At 39.6% G+C, this 22,550-nt stretch overlaps 1 long non-coding RNA gene across 1 annotated transcript; it reads left to right on the top strand.

Annotated features, from left to right (window-relative positions):
* The first annotated feature begins 575 nt into the window (after positions 1-575).
* On the top strand, positions 576-11,051 carry LOC125183740 (uncharacterized). Its single transcript, XR_007166232.2, has 4 exons — positions 576-714; positions 2,598-2,655; positions 8,143-8,296; positions 9,391-11,051. It is a non-coding gene; the product is annotated as an uncharacterized lncRNA (long non-coding RNA).
* Positions 11,052-22,550: the final 11,499 nt, after the last annotated feature.

Here is a 22,550-nt window from a genome sequence, read left to right as displayed (position 1 = left end):
GGAGACCACGTACCCTCTTTAAATCCTGTGCCTTAGTGTGGTGGGTGGCTGTCATGGCCCCAAGGGTGCTGCCGGCCTCTCTTCTCCCTGTGGCCAGCCCCAGGCCCCACAGCAGCCCCAGGGCCTCCAGCCCCTGCCCCACTGAGGCTGCAGCTAGGCCGAGCTCCAGCTCCCCACAGCCTCCACCCAGCTGGGCCCACAGCCCAGCCCGTCCTCAGCCTGGCCCCAGGTACTTGCTAATGCAGAGGCTTTGCACACTAGAAAAATTATAAACAGAGGGAGGACACAGGCTTGAGCCCTGGCACACAATAGCCCGACTGTTTAGCTGCCAGGGTGCCTTCATGACAGCGTGCAGTTTCACTGACAATGCCCAGCGACAGTTTCAAGAACAGCAGAAGCCGGAGGGTCAATGGTCCCCACTGACAGCACAGGCAACACCACTTTTGAGGATTGTGAAGGGCAGGAAGACAGTTTAGCCATATGAGGTTAAATTTCTAAGGCCTATTTTATTTACCACTACAGACATAGTCAGACAAGAGACAAGTGGAAAAGGAATACCTTTCAGTGCCACTCACCTGGGAAAGCCTCAAGCTCTATGCTCAAGGAGAAGGAACTGTTCATGCTGAAATTAGACACAGATCACTACAGATCAAGGGCTCCTGCCAGTTACTGAGTCTGCAGTGTAACGTATTTGATGGATGGTGCACAGGACAGGTATGTGTTTACCAAGTTATGCAGAGCAACTTCACTCTATGAAATAAACAGCAGTTAAGTCAGAGCACGAGATTTTCAGCCAGCTGGAAGGATGTCTGCCCTTTCTATACAAAGGAAATATGAGACTGGGGCACAGCTGTCCCTTAGCCTCCTGTTTCAGGGCAGGGGTTTGGAAAGAATCCAGAAACAAATCTGTCAAAGCTAAGATGAATTGATGTTCATATATGTTATTCTGTTGGCCTCAGAGAAACTTCATCTACCTCTCAAAACAGCAGGACTTAACACAAGCCAAATGTGTAATATGTTGCCTCCTATATTATAATATTACTTTGTAATATTCACACTAATGAAAAAAGAAATCTTTGAAGAGATCAGAGCCACTCTGGAAAAAAAAAAAAAATAAAATAAAATAAAAAAAATAAAAAAAATAAAATAAAATAAAATAAAATAAAATAAAATAAAATAAAATAAAATAAAATAAAATAAAATAAAATAAAATAAAATAAAATAAAAGGAGGCAAAGATATACCATATAGAAGCCTAAAGGTGAATTCATCTCTCCTCCTAACTGCAGGCAGACAGGCATGTCATCTAAACTATGTGCTTACTCTGCCCTGAAAATTAACGGACTGAGATCTCTGGATGAGTTAACTGTCCTAGAGGTACCTATTTCTCCCTACTGACTTCAGAGAAAACCTTGTTTTATAGCTAGTTCAGAATAGAGGCCTAGCTTTTTTTTAGCTAAAGCCAGGAAAAAAGAATCTCAAGCCACACAGGAAATGTCATATGTAGAACAAACAATACAGGAAGGGAATCAAGAAAAATCAAGGGGGGAGGGGGAAGGGGGTGAACACAGACAGACGCACACATGAACTTCATTCCTTGAAGGGGAAGGGAAAAAAAAAAAGGTTACTGCAAATTACTTTGTTATTACAGGCCACTAGAAATTAAATGAACTACCCCAGCAGTCCTCTCAGACAAGACAGCAAGACATTTTAACAGCAATGATATCTCCAAACTACCACTTTAGCTAGTAGCTACCTGCTTACACAACTCACAGGAGAGAAACAACAAACAAACTTTTCCAATGTCAGTTAAATAATCAAGTTAAATTATTAAAAAGGTTGCATACTACCAAAGGAAAGGTGAAAGAGTTAAAAAAAAAAAAAAAAAAAAAAAGGTCACGGAATCTCAGAATGGCTGAGTTCGGAAGAGATCTCTGGAGATCATCTGATCCAGTCTCCCTGCCCAAGAGCTGGTTGCTCAGGACTGTATCCAGACATCTTCTAAATATCTCCAAGGATGAAATTGGTCTCAGCCACCTGCTTCACTGTTCCATCACCCTCATAGTAAAACAGTGTTTATTTATGTTCAGATGGAAAAGTCATGTGGCACTATTCTTGAATTCCAAGAGACTGTCATTAAAAAAAAAAAAAAAAGCCAACTCTTTTGTGAAAAAGCATCTTAAATTAATAATGTGGTTGAGAAACTGGGGTAATATTTTAACAAGCATCTTTTTTTTTCCCTTTTTTTACTGCCTACTGCATCAATGTGTCATAACTGATCTGTAAGAAATGCTGGAGGCAAGCTGTGGGGTTCACAGGGAGTTCATGCCATAATCATTTTTAAGACTGATTGTAAAAGAAATTTTCCACCAAGCAAGAAGAGATTCTGTAAACTAGGAAAAATGTCCTAGTTAAAGACAACTTAAACCTGAAGTCAGACTCTTAAGGTGAGGAGAGAGACTAACATTTACTGTACACACTTCATCAGAGAATGAATCCGATAGCAAGTGAAGCTAGACAAACACAACAGGAAAAACTGTATTTATATTTACAAGTTCTCCTATATGAGACAACCTAGTATTAAATTTGTATTTTCAGGGACAAACAAGACTGCAATATCACTGAGCTGAATAGCAGGAAAAGAGGATACTGGAAGGTAAGTTTTTTGTTGTTTTTTTATTATTATTATTATTTTATTTCATTTTATTCACTTGCATTCAGAGTTTCACCAATAAGAGAGAACATCTCCAGAAGGTTTTGCTTAAGAAAGGGAACCAAACCTGTGAACTAATAAAAAGGGGGCACAATACATCCGGAACCAGCCCCTCAGTAGGACTACTGGTCAATATCCGAACTCACTTTTCAGGAAATATATATCTAGGCATGCTACCAAGTTCCTAAGAATACTCTTTGCTAATGTAAGATTGATGGAATTCCTTCCTTTAATCTTGTGTGGTAATAAGATGTTCCTTAATAAGGGCTCACAAATACCAGTGTGTTTTTTCTTAGCAAATAACTGCTTTGAGCGGCACACACATACTCCTGAAGTACATCCCACTAAAGGTCTATTTTGAGGATCTACGAAGTAGGATTACATGCTTACTATGAAGTTGCAATGGTCAACTTCAGCAGTATTCATGCTATATATCAGATCAGCAGAGTAACTGTTTACCAAACCCTTTGACAAAAAGCAACTGGCAGGTGTTTGCTTGTAACTCCATTTGTGGAGGAAAAAAAAAAAAAAAAACAAACCACAAAAAAAAAGGAAAAAAAGAAAAAAAAGGAAAAAAGAAAAAAAAAAGAAAAGAAAAAAATGGAAAAGAAAAAAAAAGGAAAAGAAAGAAAAGGAAAAGAAAAGAAAGAAAAGGAAAAGAAAAGGAAAAGAAAGAAAAGGGAAGGGAAGGGAAGGGAAGGGAAGGGAAGGGAAGGGAAGGGAAGGGAAGGGAAGGGAAGGGAAGGGAAGGGAAGGGAAGGGAAGGGAAGGGAAGGGAAGGGAAGGGAAGGAAGGGAAGGGAAGGGAAGGGAAGGGAAGGGAAGGGAAGGGAAGGGAAGGGAAGGGAAGGGAAGGGAAGGGAAGGGAAGGGAAGGGAAGGGAAGGGAAGGGAAGGGAAGGGAAGGGAAGGGAAGGGAAGGGAAGGGAAGGGAAGGGAAGGGAAGGGAAGGGAAGGGAAGGGAAGGGAAGGGAAGGGAAGGGAAGGGAAGGGAAGGGAAGGGAAGGGAAGGGAAGGGAAGGGAAGGGAAGGGAAGGGAAGGGAAGGGAAGGGAAGGGAAGGGAAGGGAAGGGAAGGGAAGGGAAGGGAAGGGAAGGGAAGGGAAGGGAAGGGAAGGGAAGGGAAGGGAAGGGAAGGGAAGGGAAGGGAAGGGAAGGGAAGGGAAGGGAAGGGAAGGGAAGGGGGAAGGGAAGGGAAGGGAAGGGAAGGGAAGGGAAGGGAAGGGAAGGGAAGGGAAGGGAAGGGAAGGGAAGGGAAGGGAAGGGAAGGGGGAAGGGAAGGGAAGGGAAGGGGGAAGGGAAGGGAAGGGAAGGGAAGGGAAGGGAAGGGAAGGGAAGGGAAGGGAAGGGAAGGGAAGGGAAGGGAAGGGAAGGGAAGGGAAGGGAAGGGAAGGGAAGGGAAGGGAAGGGAAGGGAAGGGAAGGGAAGGGAAGGGAAGGGAAGGGAAGGGAAGGGAAGGGAAGGGAAGGGAAGGGAAGGGAAGGGAAGGGAAGGGAAGGGGGAAGGGAAGGGAAGGGAAGGGAAGGGAAGGGAAGGGAAGGGAAGGGAAGGGAAGGGAAGGGAAGGGAAGGGAAGGGAAGGGAAGGGAAGGGAAGGGAAGGGAAGGGAAGGGAAGGGAAGGGAAGGGAAGGGAAGGGAAGGAAAGGAAAGGAAAGGAAAGGAAAGGAAAGGAAAGGAAAGGAAAGGAAAGGAAAGGAAAGGAAAGGAAAGGAAAGGAAAGGAAAGGAAAGGAAAGGAAAGGAAAGGAAAGGAAAGGAAAGGAAAGGAAACAACATACACACAGAAACTGGATGTCAAAGAGTTCTAATAACAGTAACATGGGCACCTTTCAGAGAATCCACCAGTCTGATATAAATAGAACACAAGCCAAAAAGCAATAGATGCCAAAAATAGATTCAACATATTCCAGCACAAGATGAAGCAAGTGCAAAGTGGTAGTCAAAGCATCAAAAGAAACACTGGAAGCTTTTCCAACATCTTGCTAAATAAGCAAAAGAATTAGTACAAAGACAGAAGAGATTCCCCAAATAGACTAATAAACTCCTAGTAGAGTTGGTGTTAAATTTTCTGAAACTGATTTTCAAGGAATAAGAGTTCAGTATACACACAAGTTATGATATTCATGTTTCATTTCATTATCTCCCATGAAATTGACAGAAGGGAAGCTACATTATGAACCTGCTAGCACTGGTCTGTTTGACGTATGTTTACAAGTTAATGCTTAGGAATTTAAAAGCACTTACAGAAAGTACTTGGTGGTTGTCATAACACAAAGAGCAGAATAAAGCCTGGGTACTGCTTTTTCCTGGCTGCCATTTTACATCAATTGAATGTGAACTGCAAGTAATGGAGACAGGCCTGAGAAAGGAACTAAGGGACAAAAAGTGTCTGCAACAGGGACAGATTAGATGGAACAGAGCAAAAAGAGTCAAGATAAGAAAGAAGCAGGCAGGAGAGCCTGTCCCCCTAGAGTGCACACTCGCAGAAGTTGAGGGAGTGTGAGGGCTGTGGATCTCATCTCTCATCCTTGGTTATGGAGCCACTAAGAAACCCACTGGAAGAGAGACCCTTCCTTTTGCAGCACAGGTGACAACAGAGGATGACACCCCATTACTGACACCATCACACGCTATAGCAGCCCGAGTGGCAGAGGGTAGCAGTCCTAAGGGGCTCCAGCTCTGCTGTTGACCTACGTAAAGGTGAGTATGGAAAGATACAGTAGAAGGCGGGAGATGAAGTTTGATCCTCTGCCTTCAGCACACACCTAATATGGTTCAACTAACAGTGGCTTCTACTGCTAGAGTGCTCTACTCTTTTTTGTCTAACTGGGAGTAAAATCCAGAGAACTGAGATGTTTCTGATGACCAAGAGCTAGAAACAGACTGATTGCTCCTAGGGTGAGGAAGAACTGACACCACATATTCTGTGGAGATGCACTAGCTTAAACAAGACTGAACTTGGAAGAGATACATTTTTAACAGAATTCTAATTCAAGAAAGCAGTACATTTTATTCCAATGCTTCCTGAAATCTTCCTAAAGTATTCCAAATGGTGAAGCAAAACCAAAATTAAATAAAAGGTGCATTCAGAAGATATCCATGGACAAGTCTAGCTCTCAGTTGAATGACTAAAGGGGAAGGGATTCATGGATATACTATATTTAGATTAGTGTAAGGAGAAAAAAATTTTACTGGAGACAAAAATGTCAACTAAACTGTTTACAGTTACAGCATTTTGCTTTTCTTTGCAGCATGATGGCCCAATATTTGTTCAAACAGCAGGGATAAGCCAATTCCACAGCTTCAGAGAAACACAAGCGAGCAAATTCAAATAACAATACCATAGCAACAACCCTATTATCAACTCGGTGAAAGAAAATTAGATCCCTCTGGATCATCTGTGTGGACACTGAAGATATTGACACTGAAATTCTGAAACCTCATAGAACTCTTTTTAACATATTTCTTTCACTTTTTCCTACTATCATTATCTAATTAGAGAAAGGTTAAATGAAGTTTCACACCCCTATACACTGTGCATTTCCTTCACGCCACCCATCAAAGTAATTCATTCTAACTTACTTTGGTTCTGAGCTATTATTAGTTACAGCCTGGTGCAATTCTGTTTTAACTATGCAACAACTTCATTTACTTTTGCAATTCCAATCAATATTAGATGCGATGAGAAAAATGAAAAAGTCAAGGTTATTATTCCTGGCAAAAAGTAAAATAAAAAAGAAGCTATATACTCCCAGGATTAGATTAGTTTATATCTGCTGGAGGGGAAATGAGCAGCATCAAAAATTCAGTGGTCCAAAACTGTAGGGAGGGGAGGTACTCTGCAGGGATAAGAGAAGAGTGAATGGCAAACAGTCATGTATAATTAGGTAGAGAGGCCATCCATTTTCTTTGCCATTTACAGAATTCACCAGGATACCTCAAGGATCACATCTTCTGTTTCCACCTGCAGAAACCATGATGAGTTGAAGTCGCCCACTCATTTCATCTTAATTGAAGAGTCTGACAAAAAAAAAAAAAAAGTGGGTGGGGTAGAAGGTGGTGAGGGGGGGTCTAACCGGAAAAGTCAATTGTAGCCAACATGCCATCTCAGATCAGCTGATCATTTGTGAAGACATTCTCATGATGGATCAGGTGCCTCACATACTGAACTAAACAAAACACAAGATCAATGGCAAAACAAAAGAAAACCTGAGGTACACCAAAAGCTGCATTTCACAATCTCTTTCCAGTCCCCTGCAGCCATGTGTCTGTCTTCACCAAAGATGAGGAAAGTTTCTTTCATTTGCTGCTCAAAACTGAACTGAAATTTTCTTCCCTGCTAAGTGGAATGACATGACATGCTAAAAGTCTTTAACCTGTGCATCGTGTCTGGAAAGGAAACTATATGCTCATTCTGCACAACCACTTAATTTTGAAAAAGACTTATTTTGTTTGTAGGTGTGCATATCCTAGTCAGCAAATTTCCTGGCTTGACAAAGGCTTCTCTGTTTATCATTAGAAAAAGTAAAAGTGTTGCCTCTGCAGTGCAAATCCAAACCTCATATTTACAGCAAGACAAGAATGTTAAAACTTTTGATGCCTAAAGTCCATGTATTTCATCACAGTTAGTAAAATGCACCATTCTCTCTCCAACAGATCAAGCAAAAAAAAAATAAAATCTTGTTCACACAGAAAATTCAAATAACTGAAGAGAGAGGCAGGGGTTCTCTAAAGCAAACAACATTGTTTTTACTTCCTGTCATGACTGCAGTGATACAAATTACTCTTAGAAGCAGAATCTTAAAATTAATCTCTTTTAAATAAATTTGTCTGTGTATAGTGCATAACTGAGGTTGCCACTAGAGAAATGTTCTTTAACCAGTAAACATTTTAACTTATAAGCAAGTCAGGAATTAAAAATCTAAGGGTTTTATAAAAGGCCAAACATTGCACATACTAAAACCATTCTTCTCCTCAGAAATTGGATGTACTTTGGTTGCTAGTTTTATTTTCTATCATTGGCATTTCTTAAATTGATTTAGGATCAACAACCAATAAACATACCAACCTCTATGAAGAAACAGATACAATTGAAAATGGGAAAAAATGGCCAAATGTGCTATTTGGATAGTTAGCCAGCAGTTGACATACCCCTCTCTCCACAGAAAGTTTAATGGTCTATTGATACTGCAGAGATTTTTTTTCACCTTAAAAGCAATCCTATGGCTGCTATGCTACATTAAACAGATATTAATCAATGTAGATTCTGGTAAGGCCAGGAAGATTTCACCTGAGATCTCAGCTCTTTGGAGGAGTGTTCATGTATAATGAAAGCTTAATTTCCTACAGAACTTCCCTCTCTTTTTTCCTTCCTCTTTTCCAAGGTACCCCCAAAAACTCTTACATTTCTCCTACTTCCTTCTCCCAAACACAGAGACTGAAGGAAAGCAGAAAATGAAGTTTGAAGAATATGGATCAGTACTGCCTGTCAATGACCAGCTGCCCTTTGTGTTTTGATCATGTAAACTCATTCCCCCAAAGTATGAAATTCAAACTCTTTTATTTGTTCTCACCATTGCCTCCTACCAGTAAGTTAAGTATATTGTTTCAACTGTTCTTCTGGTCCTGTAGCAAATGTATGTGACTTAAATAAGTAGAGCAAAGAATCTTCTACTTGGAGAACTTCTTCCACCTTTTCAGACCTCTGTGTCACCAAGAAACAAAGGCAGTAACAAAATCCAAAATACTAGTAACCCAAATTTGTGTTTAATAACGGTGAACAAACAAAAATTTAAAGTTATAATGTTTAAGAATACAAAGGGTTATAAAAATGCAAAAGTATGTCTTTTACCCCCAAATTTTTCTATTATGTAGCACAAAGCTAGGACAAAACCAAATGCCAGTTGCTATTTACTCACATTTTTATATCCACAAAGATATTAAGGTTGAGAATAAACGAAGTACAAGCCAACTGGTTATTTATTTTTTTAAATATATTTTATGTATATTTATTTCATATTTATTTTATATATATTTTAAAATCAAAGAAATATTGATTTAGAGAAGGACAAAAAATAATTAAAGTTCAACTAAAAGAACACAGGTAAAACAATTTGGCACTCTGCTTGTGTAACTGAAGACAAATAGAAATATTACTATTCATTTTTGAAAAACAATATTCCACTGGGGAAAGAATTACCTCCAAGATCTTTGCAAAACAAAATCTGCATTAAGGTTCTGCTTACTAGAACTTAATACAGAAATATTAATCCACCTGATTGATCTAATTTTACAATCAAGATAAATAACTTGGAAAACAAAACAAAAATTCTCCAGTAAATTTTGGAATGAAATCATGGTTTTACCTCACCTGTTAGTTTCAAGGCTTCAGTATTGTGTTCAGTTCGGTGGTAGATAAAGAATGTTTTCTGGTCAAGAATGTTGCTAATACAGTTTCATTCTGAATGAAAGCTTTCCCTTGAACAAATTAAATTACATGCTTTAGCTATGACCATGCTATTTATGCTGATAGATAAATGAAAAACATTAACTTTCCCCCACTCCCTTACCTATGGAAAAAAAAAAGAAAAAAAAAAAGAAAAAAAAGGCAGATAATTTGAGGAGCAATAATTTACATTTCATATTGAGTCAAGAATATTATTGCTTTTCTCCTTTTTTCCAGAGCCCCATTCAAAAACCTTGAATACCTCAGTAGACTGCTCTATCAGTTCTCACTCTGATATTCCTTCAAAAGGTTTGTGTTGTTTTCCTTTCTTTTTTCTCCCCCACCATGAACACAAGTAGTGGAGCTAGGGGTTGTGGGCTATCAGAAAACGCTACTCAGATCCTGGGCCATCAAGACTCTTCAATAGGTGATTGGCAGTGAGCACTTTCTTCCAGGCCTCATGATGGGAAGGGAGGTGAGCGTGCTGCCATTCTGCATGTCCCTGGGAGGTTGCTGAGGGCTCATCGGGGAAGGCAGGAATACCTGCCAGAAGTTCTGATGGGATTCCTGCTGACATGGCAGAAGCAAAGAGCTGCTGACCCATATAAACTTGGAACAGCTATGTTTCAGTCAGCATTAATATATAAAGGAGGGAGGCGTGTAATTAATTTAAACCAATACTGGCATAGAAGACTGTGTTTTTCATTCTAGAACATCATACATAGCAGCAGGTGAAGTTTTCTGGTTCAGGCTGATTAAGAGATCAGAGCACAGTCTTAAGAGCCCCCTGAATGTTTTGAAAAGCTTTGAAGATGAGCATCAACCCAAAGACAGATCTTACAAAACAGAGGTAACTATGAAACTGAGGCCTACTTTGAATTCACTGGCAAATACCGGCAAATCAAAACAAGACTAGAAAATGTGATTATAGAACAGCACCCCAAAACATAGAGACAGTGTGTTAATATGCTGTAAGAAAACAACAGCAACAACAGAACTGTAAGAACTGGTGAAGAAAGCTGGGGAAAAGAAAAAAAAAAAAGGAAAAAAAAAAGAAAAACAAACAAACAAAACAAAACAAAACAAAAACGTAATGATCTAGATACTTTGAGTATTTCTTCTCTTTGTCCAAAGCAAGGATGTAAGCATTTTTAAGGCTGATGAGGTATTTTAATTTTCCTAGCATTATTTTCCTGTCAGAGAGTGAACATATTGATGAGAACATTTAAAAAACAAAATATTCCTAATGCTCTAATGTCCAATTAGAGCTAAAACATTAGCTGACTTCAAAGAAGGAGCCTACTGCAGATGCCAGTGTTTTAGAAATTGCTTCATGTTGGAATGCTTAACTGTTAGGAGAAAATGACACTCCTGAGTATCATATTTGACTTTAATCTGTTCTGAGAGATACATTTACTTCATTTAAAAAGATTCTGCTGTTTGTAGACACAGCTAATACAAACGAGTTTCTTTTTGGCAAGACTATTTAATGCAGAACACTACCCCAAACAATCATACCTTGCTAAAGTAATTACTTTAAATATCTATATATGTATGCATCTGCACAGATCTCCTTATTTTTATACCAAATACGTGTGTTCACATACACATCTGTGAACTGATGAGGCCGGTAGTTCTTTCCTTCTGATTTCTTAACGTGCAAGAAAAAGGAGAGAAAGGAGTGAAAGGAGAGAAAGGAGAGACACTCAGAAGAATTGGTGGAAACCTGTAAATACACTCTCTAGGTTTTACTCTGTAAAGCAAGGGCTGGAACATTCTTACTACCCTTTCTGCTGTAAGACTTTTCTGCAATTCCTTGTACATCTTCCAAACATTACCTGCTTGCACTGAAGCATTCCTAAATTGTTGCCTACCACAAGTTCTTGTTTTTTCAAAAGTAAATGACCAGTTTCCTCAGAATGAAAGCAATATAGAGGAATGACCGTGTTAGAGCACTCCAAGGGTATTTGCTAGGGCTCCTCTATGTTTTTGAGCAGAAGCTTCAGATTTGACAGATGCATCAACCCAGGACTGGATTTTCTCCTGACAAAATGTCCACTCAACTCAAACCAGTTTATAGGCCTCTGAATATTTCAGTCTGTACCTGCCCAGTGGTTTGATAGCATAATGTTTAGAAAACTCCATCTACCCTGCTCTGATGTCCTCAGAGCCTGGGGGATGAACAGGATTTCCCTGGAACTGCATCTGCCATGTTACAGTGGCTAGTACCCCCCATAGCGGCAAACAGCAAAGCGACTCAGTGGCTGCTCTAATGAGACCCAGGCAGCAGAGAGATGGATAAAGAAGAACAGTGTTTAGGAGCACATAACAAGAGCAGAAACTCAGAGGCAAAACCAGTACAGATGCTGGAGGTGTGGGGCACTGTAATAAGAAAGTGAATGAGCAGCCTGGAGTTGCAGAGCTGAGAGATAAAAGCAAAGTTCTCCCTCAGCCCTGCATATTTTCTGTGATGCTGAATATACCACTGAGCCAAACTCTTTCCCACAACAGATGATCGGTGTGCAGGGAGAGACTTTAAACCATCAGTTCCAAAATGGATTTGATTCCCCCCTCACAGGCTCTGATCTGCAGAGATCTTCAGCACCTTTTTCTGACTGAGGACCATGAGAGCCATGCTCTGAGCAGAGGAGCTGCTCTCAGAAAGAATGTAAAAGTCTAAAGAAAGCCATGGATAATGGATATTCCAGGCTTCATTCTTTCAAACAAAAAGCACAGTCCCTCTGACCTACAGTTTTACAGGAACTTAGATACTTAATTACCACAGCATTGATTTTGCTGGGAACTGAGAGTCTAAATATCCCTTTTTTTTTTTTTTTTGGTGGGTTTTGTTTTCTTAAAAAGGAAGAAGTAGGCTTCTTATAAAATACAGTAATAAATTCTCTTAAATGCATAATGTTGTCATGAACACCCAAAAGAACCAGACAAAAGTCCCCAGATTACTAATTTCTTTATTGGGAGCAGACTAACAGGAGGCAATAGCACCGGAATTAGCAATTCACATTGAATGGTGAGGACAAAACTAAACATTGCTCCTTCAGGGCAGTGAACCACCCATTGCTCTGACTGAGGAATCAACCTGAAGAAAAAGGGCTGGACTAGGTGATGTAATTAATGATGGATGTCCTGTCACATTACAGACAGGACTGATTTAGGATTTTCCTAGTTACTTGCCACATTTCATTGAAATATTTTATTTTTTGTCAGCATTCTTTTGGATGAATGACAGCGTGTGCAGCAATCAGCAGCAGTGGGGCTCAGTTTGGCCCAGACTTTACTCAGAACTGTTCTCCAGGCCTGCCTTCTATCCTTCTCCATCTTTTCTACAAATCTTATTACCATGTGATTTGCAACCAACTCTTAGAAAATGTCAAATTACAGCCAGAACAGAGAGGAAGATTTTGATCACACAGGATTTTCCTGAACTGACAACAGGATCCTTTGAATACATTGTATAGGCTGCCACCCTGAAAGTCCTTAGCTTCATCTTACTGTTGGAATGTGTTGTTTTGCTATTTCACAGCACGGGGGGGAACTCCATCTGAAATACACCAGCTGTTTTTCTTTGGGAAATGTATGCTGTAATCATGTTATCAGTTTACTCATTTTTATAACAATTTTCTTTTTCATATCCTTTGCAATCTGATGTGACTGGATATGCTGCAAGAAAATATTCCTCCTCAACTTGTCAGCTTTGTTACAACACTTCAGGAAAGAAAAAAAAAAATAGGGGAACCTTGCTCTGACTTGGCACTTCTGCAGACATTTCTGAGATATGTATTTAGAAAAAATAAAAATTAAAATAAATAAATAAATAAATCACCTAAGGCTTTATCCTGCACCAACAAATTCATTGGAAACTTTCCCTTTGACTTGATCAGATTAAGAAATAGGCCATGGAAGAAAGGGAATGTGATGTGAAGATCTAGTTATCTACATAACTATCACTTTATCAGCTAAAACTGTAATCCTGGGAGGGAAGAGGAAAAGAATAAATCACTGGATATCCATAAACAGTTGGAAGCCTTGGGCTACAGAAATTAGACAGACAACTCTGAATTCCATTATAGGACCTTTGCCCAGAAGCAGACCTGCAGGCAAGTAGCTAATAAAAAGATGATGAGCCAGGCACTGACTATTTTGGTTCAGTTGTACTTGGGTTTTGCTTGTCTTTCAACGTATATATAAAGATCTTTCTCATTACATCACCACAGTCAGAAGGATAAAGTAAATTTAATCTCGGGAAACACTATAGCAAAAACCTTTCAAGGCTTTCCCAACCCCTTTCTGAAATGGCACCATTCAATCAATCAAAGCATGACTGTTACTCACCAGCTAAAATAAAAGCCCTCCATTTTTGCTCTCTGTAATGACAAAATACAGAAGCTTCATTATAAGAAGACTAACAAGCATGTGAGTCAAAAAAGGAAGTTGCTAGCTGAGACTAATACAATGATTGCAGTGGGCTTCACTGAATAAGATACCACCCTCAGAGTGATCATGTGAGATAACTGGAAATTCTGAGCCTGATATTGTACTTGATGGTTTTACACTTCACTTCAGCTATTCCTAATCTAAACCTGAGCAGACTCATACTCCTTAACTTTTCCCTTATCCTAAAACATCTACTTCTAGCAAGATATTTGTCATCATTAGAATGGAAGTATCTATATTCTAGTTTCTCAGGCAAGCCTAGATATTCCTATTCCTAAATGTCTGTTCTCAGACATCTAAACGTTCTTCTGACATAAATTAATCATTCAGGAAAAAGGAGCCAAAGAGGTCTGAATAATCCAGAATCTCAAAGCTGTCACATCAGAGAGACGCATCATAATTTAGCAGATCTCTTTCTCGTGATGCTCCCTTGAGTTAAATGATTTTGTTTAGAAGAATATGGTCATACAGAAATTCCTCTCTATTCCCAAAGTAGTAATCATATAAATAATAGTAGCTTCAGATCCACTTTCATATTTTTTCATGATTATTATAATAATGTTAATACATGTTTCCATGTGCTTACCAAGCTGAGAGGTTAGTGTGTGTTATTAGCAAGTTTCACTTAATTGATTTTCCGATACATAGCTAAATTCTCTGCTGGCTCAAAGTAGCACAGCAGCACTGCATTTAACCAGTAAATATACAGGCATTTAGAGGGTCAGCAAAGAGTATACTGGTGAAATTCAGCTTTCAGTTGCTATAAATTGAGAGAGATTTAATTGATTTCAGTTAATGTATTCTAGAGTTGCACATGTATGTTTGGGAGCCAAATTTGGGCCAAGGACAGTAAGGACTGCAGTTACAAAATGCTTGTGACAGAGAAGCAGTATTTAAACTTGGAGGATTAGAGGCAGGTAATAAGCAGGCCATGGCAACATCAGTCTACATAACTTACCTGCCAAAAAATAAAATAAAATTAAAATAAAATAAAATAAAATAAAATAAAATAAAATAAAATAAAATAAAATAAAATAAAATTAGACTACTGTGGGGTTAAAAGATTGTTCCCAGATGTAACTTGTTGAGCATTAGCTAGGGTATATAACTGTTTACAGCACTTTGTGTTGTGACTAAAACATAGGTAAATTATACAACTCTGCAAAAACTGTTGCTTAACCAATTGCCTACTGCTGATAATATTTTTTCAACCTAATTATGAATATTTTTTACCAAAGCTCCATTTCTAGAAGATAGTTAAGCACTTTCCCGTGGTGTCATTTACAAGACAGCATGAAAACAACATCCTCCAGGTGCTATGAATTGCAAGCTGTTCCTTGTGAAAAGTACCATCAAGACTTAATTTAGTTTTGGCAATCCCATATTTAGCCATATTGTTAAGTATGCTGAAAGAAAAATCTAAAAGGGCTTTTCTCAGTTTTCATGTAAGTGTTGCTATAAAGCTTGTAGAGTGATTTTTTATTTTGCTTTATTTTCTTTGAAATACTACCATTCTTTTGTCTCTTTTCTTGAACATTGATTGTTTCTTGGTTGTGTTAAAACATCAGCTGAGAGAAGGGAAGTGCCTTTTAACTTTAAAGGATACACACCAAATCTGTAAAACTTCTAAGGCTGAGATATCCTGGCTTGAAGTTTTGAAAATGTACTGTAGAATAACTGTAGTGAGGAAAGATAATCCTGTACTGGGAAAACATTTAAATATCATTGTATAGATACAGATTTAGTGTTTAATGTGAAATGAAACCTTCTAAACAGACATTCAGTTTTTGAGATCATTTCCTGCTCTGGTTTCTGTATTTTTATGTTTTTGTTGTTGGTGGTGGTTTGTTGGTTGGTTGGTTGGTTTTTCCCTTGGGCTACAATGGTGCAAGCAACAGTGAGCCATGCAGAATTGCCATAAGCAGAACCATAAAAGTCCCTATACCAAGATCCCAATTTTAGGCCCACTCACTTTTGTGGAGACTGAAAGAGGATATTGGACATCCCAGAAAACCCTGTGAAACCATCTGTCTTTGGGTCAGTAAAAAGTGAGACTTTCTGGGAGCAGGGAGCGGAGGACGAGCTGGGAGCTACTGGTGACCCCAGTACTGGCCATGCCCTCACCCAGGAGGCACCAATCTGCAGTGGGGACAGAGAAAAGGTCCCATCAACAGTCCAGTGATCATCTAACAAGTGCAGGGGGGTGAGTCAAGTCAGCCAAGGGATCAACCAGGGAAATCCAAACAATTCAAGGACAGCAGAAAATGGCCACCTGCAACATAAGTTGGAAAGGGTCTGAGTGCCCTGAGCTGGGCTGAAATGGGGTCCTGAGCCATGGGCAGAGCAGGGGGAGACCTAGGGGAGGCTGGGTGGGAGCAGTCTGGAATAAGTGTCCTCAGAGCCCATACATCAACAACAGTTGTGGATGTCTTGGACGTGTTAACTATTTGGGACTGTGATTTTGTGAGTGTTTTAGTGTTACTTGTGCTAAATCCAGACTTTAGTCTTTCATTTCAGGTCCAAATATTATTTTTACATACATAGCCTAAGCCCTAAAAAATACCTCTCACAGGTATATATATATTTTAACCTATGGATGAAACAAGGTAGAACAGACCCAGATTTAGTCCCTAAATTAAAAACACATCTCAAGTACACCTTGTAAATGCTCAGCCATCTGTAATGGTGACATCTTTTACATCTTAAACTTAGCATGTGAAATGAAAATGTCTCGATCACAAAAAGTTTGCTTCTAATAGACAGAAAACTTTCCAGTGCCTCATGTCTCATAGGGCTATGAAACCAGTAAAACCCAGTAAAAGCTTCCTTGAAAAGAGCTGTCAATGAGAGCCTTTTCATTCTTTCTTTCAATACTGTGCCCAGTTGAAACATCATTTCCGAAAAGTGCACTATTAGGAGGTTTGGTAGAGTTTCCAAGTCACATTTCTGTGGGATGAGGAGGTCCAGCATAATGACTATCTGAAGGAGACAGCATGTCAAATGAGCTATGAATGCTGCTTCCTTTTCTGCTTTTCTTTGACCATTATTCATTTTTTCATTATAGAAAGTACTGGTAACTGCTGTGCTTTCAGAATTTACTACTCCGTGATCCCAGAGATGAAAATCCCCTTTCTCTTTTCATACAGGGGAGGAAATCTGGTGTCCCTGTTCTGGTGCTTTGTAGTTGTTCTGGAAAGCCCAGCTTCAGGTGAGAGTCTAGTTCAGTGTCCTCAGCCACCGTGACCTGAGATGGCATCTGCCATGCTCTCTCATGTGCAAAGCACAGAGAAGAGGCTGCTCTAATTATGCCCTAACCAACCCATGTCACAAATGGACATCCACAAATTAATTTATTTCCAGCACAAAAGTCCACATACCTCTTGTCCTTAATCTGGTGCTGAACTTCCATTGACAGTACGTGGATTTCTGTGTATGACCTAAGGAGAGGAAAAGGTCTTGGTTATTTATTATTGCTTATACTTTTCTTCCAGGGGGAGCTATTGATATCCTTAGCTTTATTCAGCCTCTTTAAATAAATATGACAAAAGGGTTCTGAGAGTCAAGCTGTGTTGATTCATCTGCAGCACTGTGGTTTCCCAGAAAAGGAACATCAGGGGGATTATACATCCCAAGCTTCCCCAGACTCATAGTGTATACACAACTTCCTCAGCAATTTTAACAAATACACAGGACTGTGGTCAAAAATGGTAAAGTCACCATCTAACACACCACCAGTTATGTTACTCTTGCTACCACAAGCAGGAGAAGAGGACAAAACAGAAAGAGCAGAGAGAAAGCATGGGCAGATGAAACTGTTACAGTTCAATTCAGGAGTAAGAAGTAAGATCCAGTACCCTTCCTAAAAGAAATCTGAGATAATCAATGGGATTAACAGTCTTTTTTTGGAATCCTTGAGGTAAATAGCTTGGCTTTTTGTTAATAAGCTAAACCTTTCCACAAGAACATTCAGTTTTGGAAAATGGTTTGAGGTAAGAGCAAGCAAGGCAGAAACTGAGCCATGGAGAATGTCTTGATCCCCACAGCATTCTGGCACGTTTCCTGAGGGTTAAAGACGCATACCAGAAGTGCACGATGGGCTTGTGAACTGGAAAGTGAAAGAGAGAAACTAGCAACTTTCATAGAAAGTTTTAATCTTAAAATAGAGTTGGTTTAAGCGATCAGTATCCTGCAAAGAATCTATACGCTCATTTCTGCTCCTGAGACTTCTCTACTGCCTGCCACTGGGAGATCTGTATGAACATGATCACTACAGGCTGTAATTTAAAACTCAGAACAATGCGTTCATAAATCTAATGAATAACACAATGAGCACAAGCCATACTTGAGAACGGCAGCAAATGCTGGAAAGCTGATGTGGCTACAAAAACTTTGTCTCATGACTGGCCCAGATTGCTTTTACATGAGTCAACTGACCCCAGAGCGAGGGCCTGCGGAGGCTGGGCTTTTCGATTACCATTATTAGGGGCTTATTGCTTCTCAGGTTTCTCACTGCTAGGCTGCCATTCCAGAAAATGACCGTGCCTCTGATGGAAGCATCCCCCAGGGGTGGCTGGTGGTTCATTTTGAGTGCTGTGATAAAATTTTGCAGATGTCTTGGTTAGTAAATAAGCAGGATACTCATATGGTGCCTACACTTACAGGGCTGTCTAACATGGTATTAAGAGAACCTCATATATATTTGTGATAAGATTTTCACTGGCTATCGAGCATGTCTGCTTCAGAACAGTAAGTCGGGTCCACATAACTGAATCAATGTAAAACGGCTAACATCAAAATAGAACTACATTTTACCAACCATAGGGCCCCAATTTATTCAGCGACATAGAAGCAACCCTTGCTACAAGCTAATGAAAAATATCATTTTAGAATACCTCCTCTAGTGCTAAATGCAAGTCCAAATATACCCAAATACTATATCTTCAGACCTCGAATTTCAGCCCGTACAATGAGGTTTGAGTTCTGAAGCCAGTCTAGATCTGGGTTTGGGATTTAGATTTTAATCTGTCTTGATTTTGCCAACTTCATATCTAATTTTCTTCCCCTTCTCCATCAAGAATATCTTTCCTGTAATGTAAGGAGGGAAGTTTTCTTTGAAAATTTCAATGTTATTTCAGTAGCTCTTGGCTGCTGTTATCTGTAAGGCTGCATTTTAAACTGTTTCAATTTCTATAAGCACCTAAGCAGTTCTCCTCTTCTTTTTAAAATAAGTTAAACACAAGCTATTTCTCACTTGCTAAGAAGTCAACTGCAGGTGAAGAGGGAGCTGGAAGGAGGGACTGGAATCCAGAAATGAAGTGCTTTTTCACATTTCTTTTCCTCTCCAGAGCAGGGACACTATGAAACTAACCTTTAATCTGAGTAATTTGTATGTCAATTTATACAACCTTTGGCTTTGATCTTTCAGTCCTACCACAGTGCAAATTTTGCCTCATATTAAAAATTTGGAAAATCCCCTGGTTATAACATCTGCTCTTTCTCACTTCCCATTCTGCTAGAACCGTTTTTTTCTGAAATAGTTGTCTTTTTTGTGGTTCCTTTGAGAAGTGTAGCCCAACATTTCCTAATGAACTTTCATTTCATTGTGTATTTAGACAACTAAATACCACTGTCTCAAGATTTTTCTTTTTATTATATTGCAACAAGTCACACTGCAGAGATCTTAGGAAGTTCAAAAAATTCAAGTGTGCATTCAAAAAATGCAAGTGTGCAGGGCTTTTAAGTACCTGCTAAAGTCTCATTAAGTTCATGCCTGAAGTAAAATCCACCTAAATATTTTGCTGAATAGAGTCCCTTTGGGTCTAATCCAACGCACATTGAAAGCAGTTAAAAAATTCCTATTGACTTCAGTGGGCTCCCAGCCTATTCCTGGGAGGTATTGAGTGTGTGAAGTTCAGTGCTTCTCCTGCCAACCTTCAGTTCTTGCTCTGACATGTGTTCTTTAATTCTTTACACTGTCTCCTCCCAGCAAAGAAATATAAAACTTTTAAGGCATCCCCAAAAGTCCAGAAGAGTTTTTCACCACTGTACTAAATGCACACTTGTCAAAACTGAAGCATTTCAAAAACATTCATTTCCTCCTACAAGTAACATCAAAACAAATAGTTTGAGGTCTAATGTCTAACTGTAGGGATGATATATGTCATTGCAGCTTTATCATTTTGAGGTTTGTGTTTCTATTTTCATACTAATATTCAGAACATTCATTACAAATCCTATATATATATAAACACAAAATACAAACACACACAATTGTACATATTTACAATCTAAATCTAGTGTTTTAAATAGTTAACAATTTTTTTTCATATTCAGAATTACAACTTTCAGAAGTTTTGGTTAAGTGGGAAATTTTAAAATAGAAACATTTTCAATTCAGAGTAAAACTAAGCTTCTAAATATTCTGTTTTCTATTGAAGAAACTTCCATTTTTTTCTGTTGACATCTTCTAGAGTATTCCAGATTACATAGCCTTTTATACTTATTTCTCCCTTAAGTCTTTTACTAGCAAATGGGGCAATCCATGCTAGATTAGTCAATACAAACACACATAGCACTTTCACTCCAGCTTGCCTATTTGAAGCAACTTAGAAACGCTAATAAATTCCTACTCAAATAATCTTGCAGTTAAATGAGTGGTATTTCCAGGACTTAATATACAATGTGACAAGTTAAGCTAAATTCTGCAGAGGAGGGCTCTGGTTTCTGTGTTAATTTAGTGACAGCTTCATTACATTCAAAAACTGAGAGTCAAATCTTCAGAAGATTTAAGACTGCCAAAGCTCTGAAGTCTAATGAGCTATACTGGTTTTATGCAGCTGGAGATGTGTTCAGCTGAATATAAAATTGGATAATAGGAACTGAGTAAGAAGTAGCCTCTGTTTTATTAAGATAATATATGCAATTTATTTTGTGCAGTCCCTGAACTTTCAAAAAGCCTCTTTACTTTTTTCCTGCCTTTTCACTGAAGCTGTTAAGAGGATGCTTGAGAGTTAGATGATGGAGCTGGGGAGCTGGCACCCAGGAAGGTGTAGGAGGATAGTCCAATAATTTGAGTCATAGGATATACCTGTTAGAGAGATCAGGACAAATTTTAACCACAGTTTAAATTTGTTGCTTAGCGATTTCACAGTTAGCAGGCCGTCAGAGTGCACACAGCATGCCATGTCTTTCGTATCCAGGCACAGACTTACCAGAGGGAATAAGGGGCCTGTTGACCCCATCTGCAGAAGCTATTGAGAGCAAGCATGAAGCAAGCATGAAGACAGCACTAAAGCTGCTGCCTGTGGCTGCTGTAGCCCTGCTGTTCCCAAGGCTACACCAAAAAGCCTCATACCTTGAGGGCGGGGTGCTGCTCCTGCTGGATCCGTGCCTATAGCAGCCAGTATTAGCCGCTAGGACAGTCCTGGTTTGGCACAGAGCTTGGCATCCAAACACCACTTCTCCTGAAATGCCTTGGCTCTCCAGTGCACCCTGTTCTTACTCTGCCACTCTCACAAGGGAGGGATTCAGATATTTCTTACCAGTTGTTTGTATGGGAAGCCTTCCCCACATATTTACAAGTGCAGCTGTGAATGACTGTTTATTTCAAGTGATCACTGAGTTATGAAATGTTTTCCACACCTGAAATATTGCATAAAGCCTAGTAGCAACAGGAAAAGGAAGGGAAGGGAAGGGAAGGGAAGGGAAGGGAAGGGAAGGGAAGGGAAGGGAAGGGAAGGGAAGGGAAGGGAAGGGAAGGGAAGGGAAGAAGGGAAGGGAAGGGAAGGGAAGGGAAGGGAAGGGAAGGGAAGGGAAGGGAAGGGAAGGGAAGGGAAGGGAAGGGAAGGGAAGGGAAGGGAAGGGAAGGGAAGGGAAGGGAAGGGAAGGGAAGGGAAGGGAAGGGAAGGGAAGGGAAGGGAAGGGAAGGGAAGGGAAGGGAAGGGAAGGGAAGGGATTGGCCTTTCACCATAATAAGGATCCAAATTATGCTTGTCCTGTGAAGAGAGAAACAAAAAATATTGCCAGTCATCTTCAAAAACTTTTTCCTCCTTCATCTTCTCTGCCAGCCTGTTTGTTCACTCTTTCTGAGTCAAAGAGAAAATCATAGAAAACAGTTATTTGAAAAATCATCTTTTGATACTACTTTGGACTTGTCCTCTCTCACGCTTAAGTCAGTGGTGATGTAATTCCTTCAGTCTGATGCACAATCTGATCCCTGTTTTGCAAGGACCTGATTCTGCAATCATTGCCAGTAAAAGCCAAACTTCTTTCAGTTTCATTCAGAACAGAATTAGGATATTGTTTTTCCCCATGTGAAGCAGTACGTGCTAGGATAAACACAGAAAAATTAAAGAGATTGTTATAGCATGTAAGTTCAGTGAGTTCTTTTACTCCATGAGAAAAATAGCATATTGATTGGGATCTTTTGTTCCCCAAAGGGAAAGAAGTCATGTTCTTCCCTTCAAGATTTTGAAAAAAAGAAAAAAACCAAAGCCTTAAAAACAAAGAAAAACCCAGAGATAGCTCTCTCTGGCACCACTGTAGTACATGCAGAAGGGGGGCAACTGGGAGGCTGGTGGGTCAGTGGAAAAATGTAGATAACTTTTTTAAAAGAGTATATTTTATGGATTTTCAAAATGAGTTGCTGGTCAGGAAAGCTACAGAGAAAAAAGAGGAGACAGTAGACTTAGAGCACATCATCAGCGTCCACCAGCAGAGGACTACAGAAATATTCCATAAAGAGAAGTGCCAAAAATTTCTGAGTCTACAAGTGGGAAGACAAAATGGATACGAGAAAGCCAAGAAAGCCTCCACCCTTCACAATTCTCTGGTCTCTCGGGTTTAGCTAGTGCTTTTAAATCCTCTCACTGACTGTTTCCCCAGTGCTTCTCTGTCAACCAAGCCCCCCCCCCCCCCCTTCCCCCCAAACTAATTAAACCCGTAGG

The sequence above is a fragment of the Anser cygnoides genome, chromosome 2 (assembly GCF_040182565.1).
Source record: "Anser cygnoides isolate HZ-2024a breed goose chromosome 2, Taihu_goose_T2T_genome, whole genome shotgun sequence".
In the NCBI taxonomy this organism is placed as follows: Eukaryota; Metazoa; Chordata; class Aves; order Anseriformes; family Anatidae; genus Anser; species Anser cygnoides.
The sequence above is the reverse complement of the archived record's forward strand: the minus strand, read 5'-3'. Positions and strand labels throughout refer to the sequence as shown.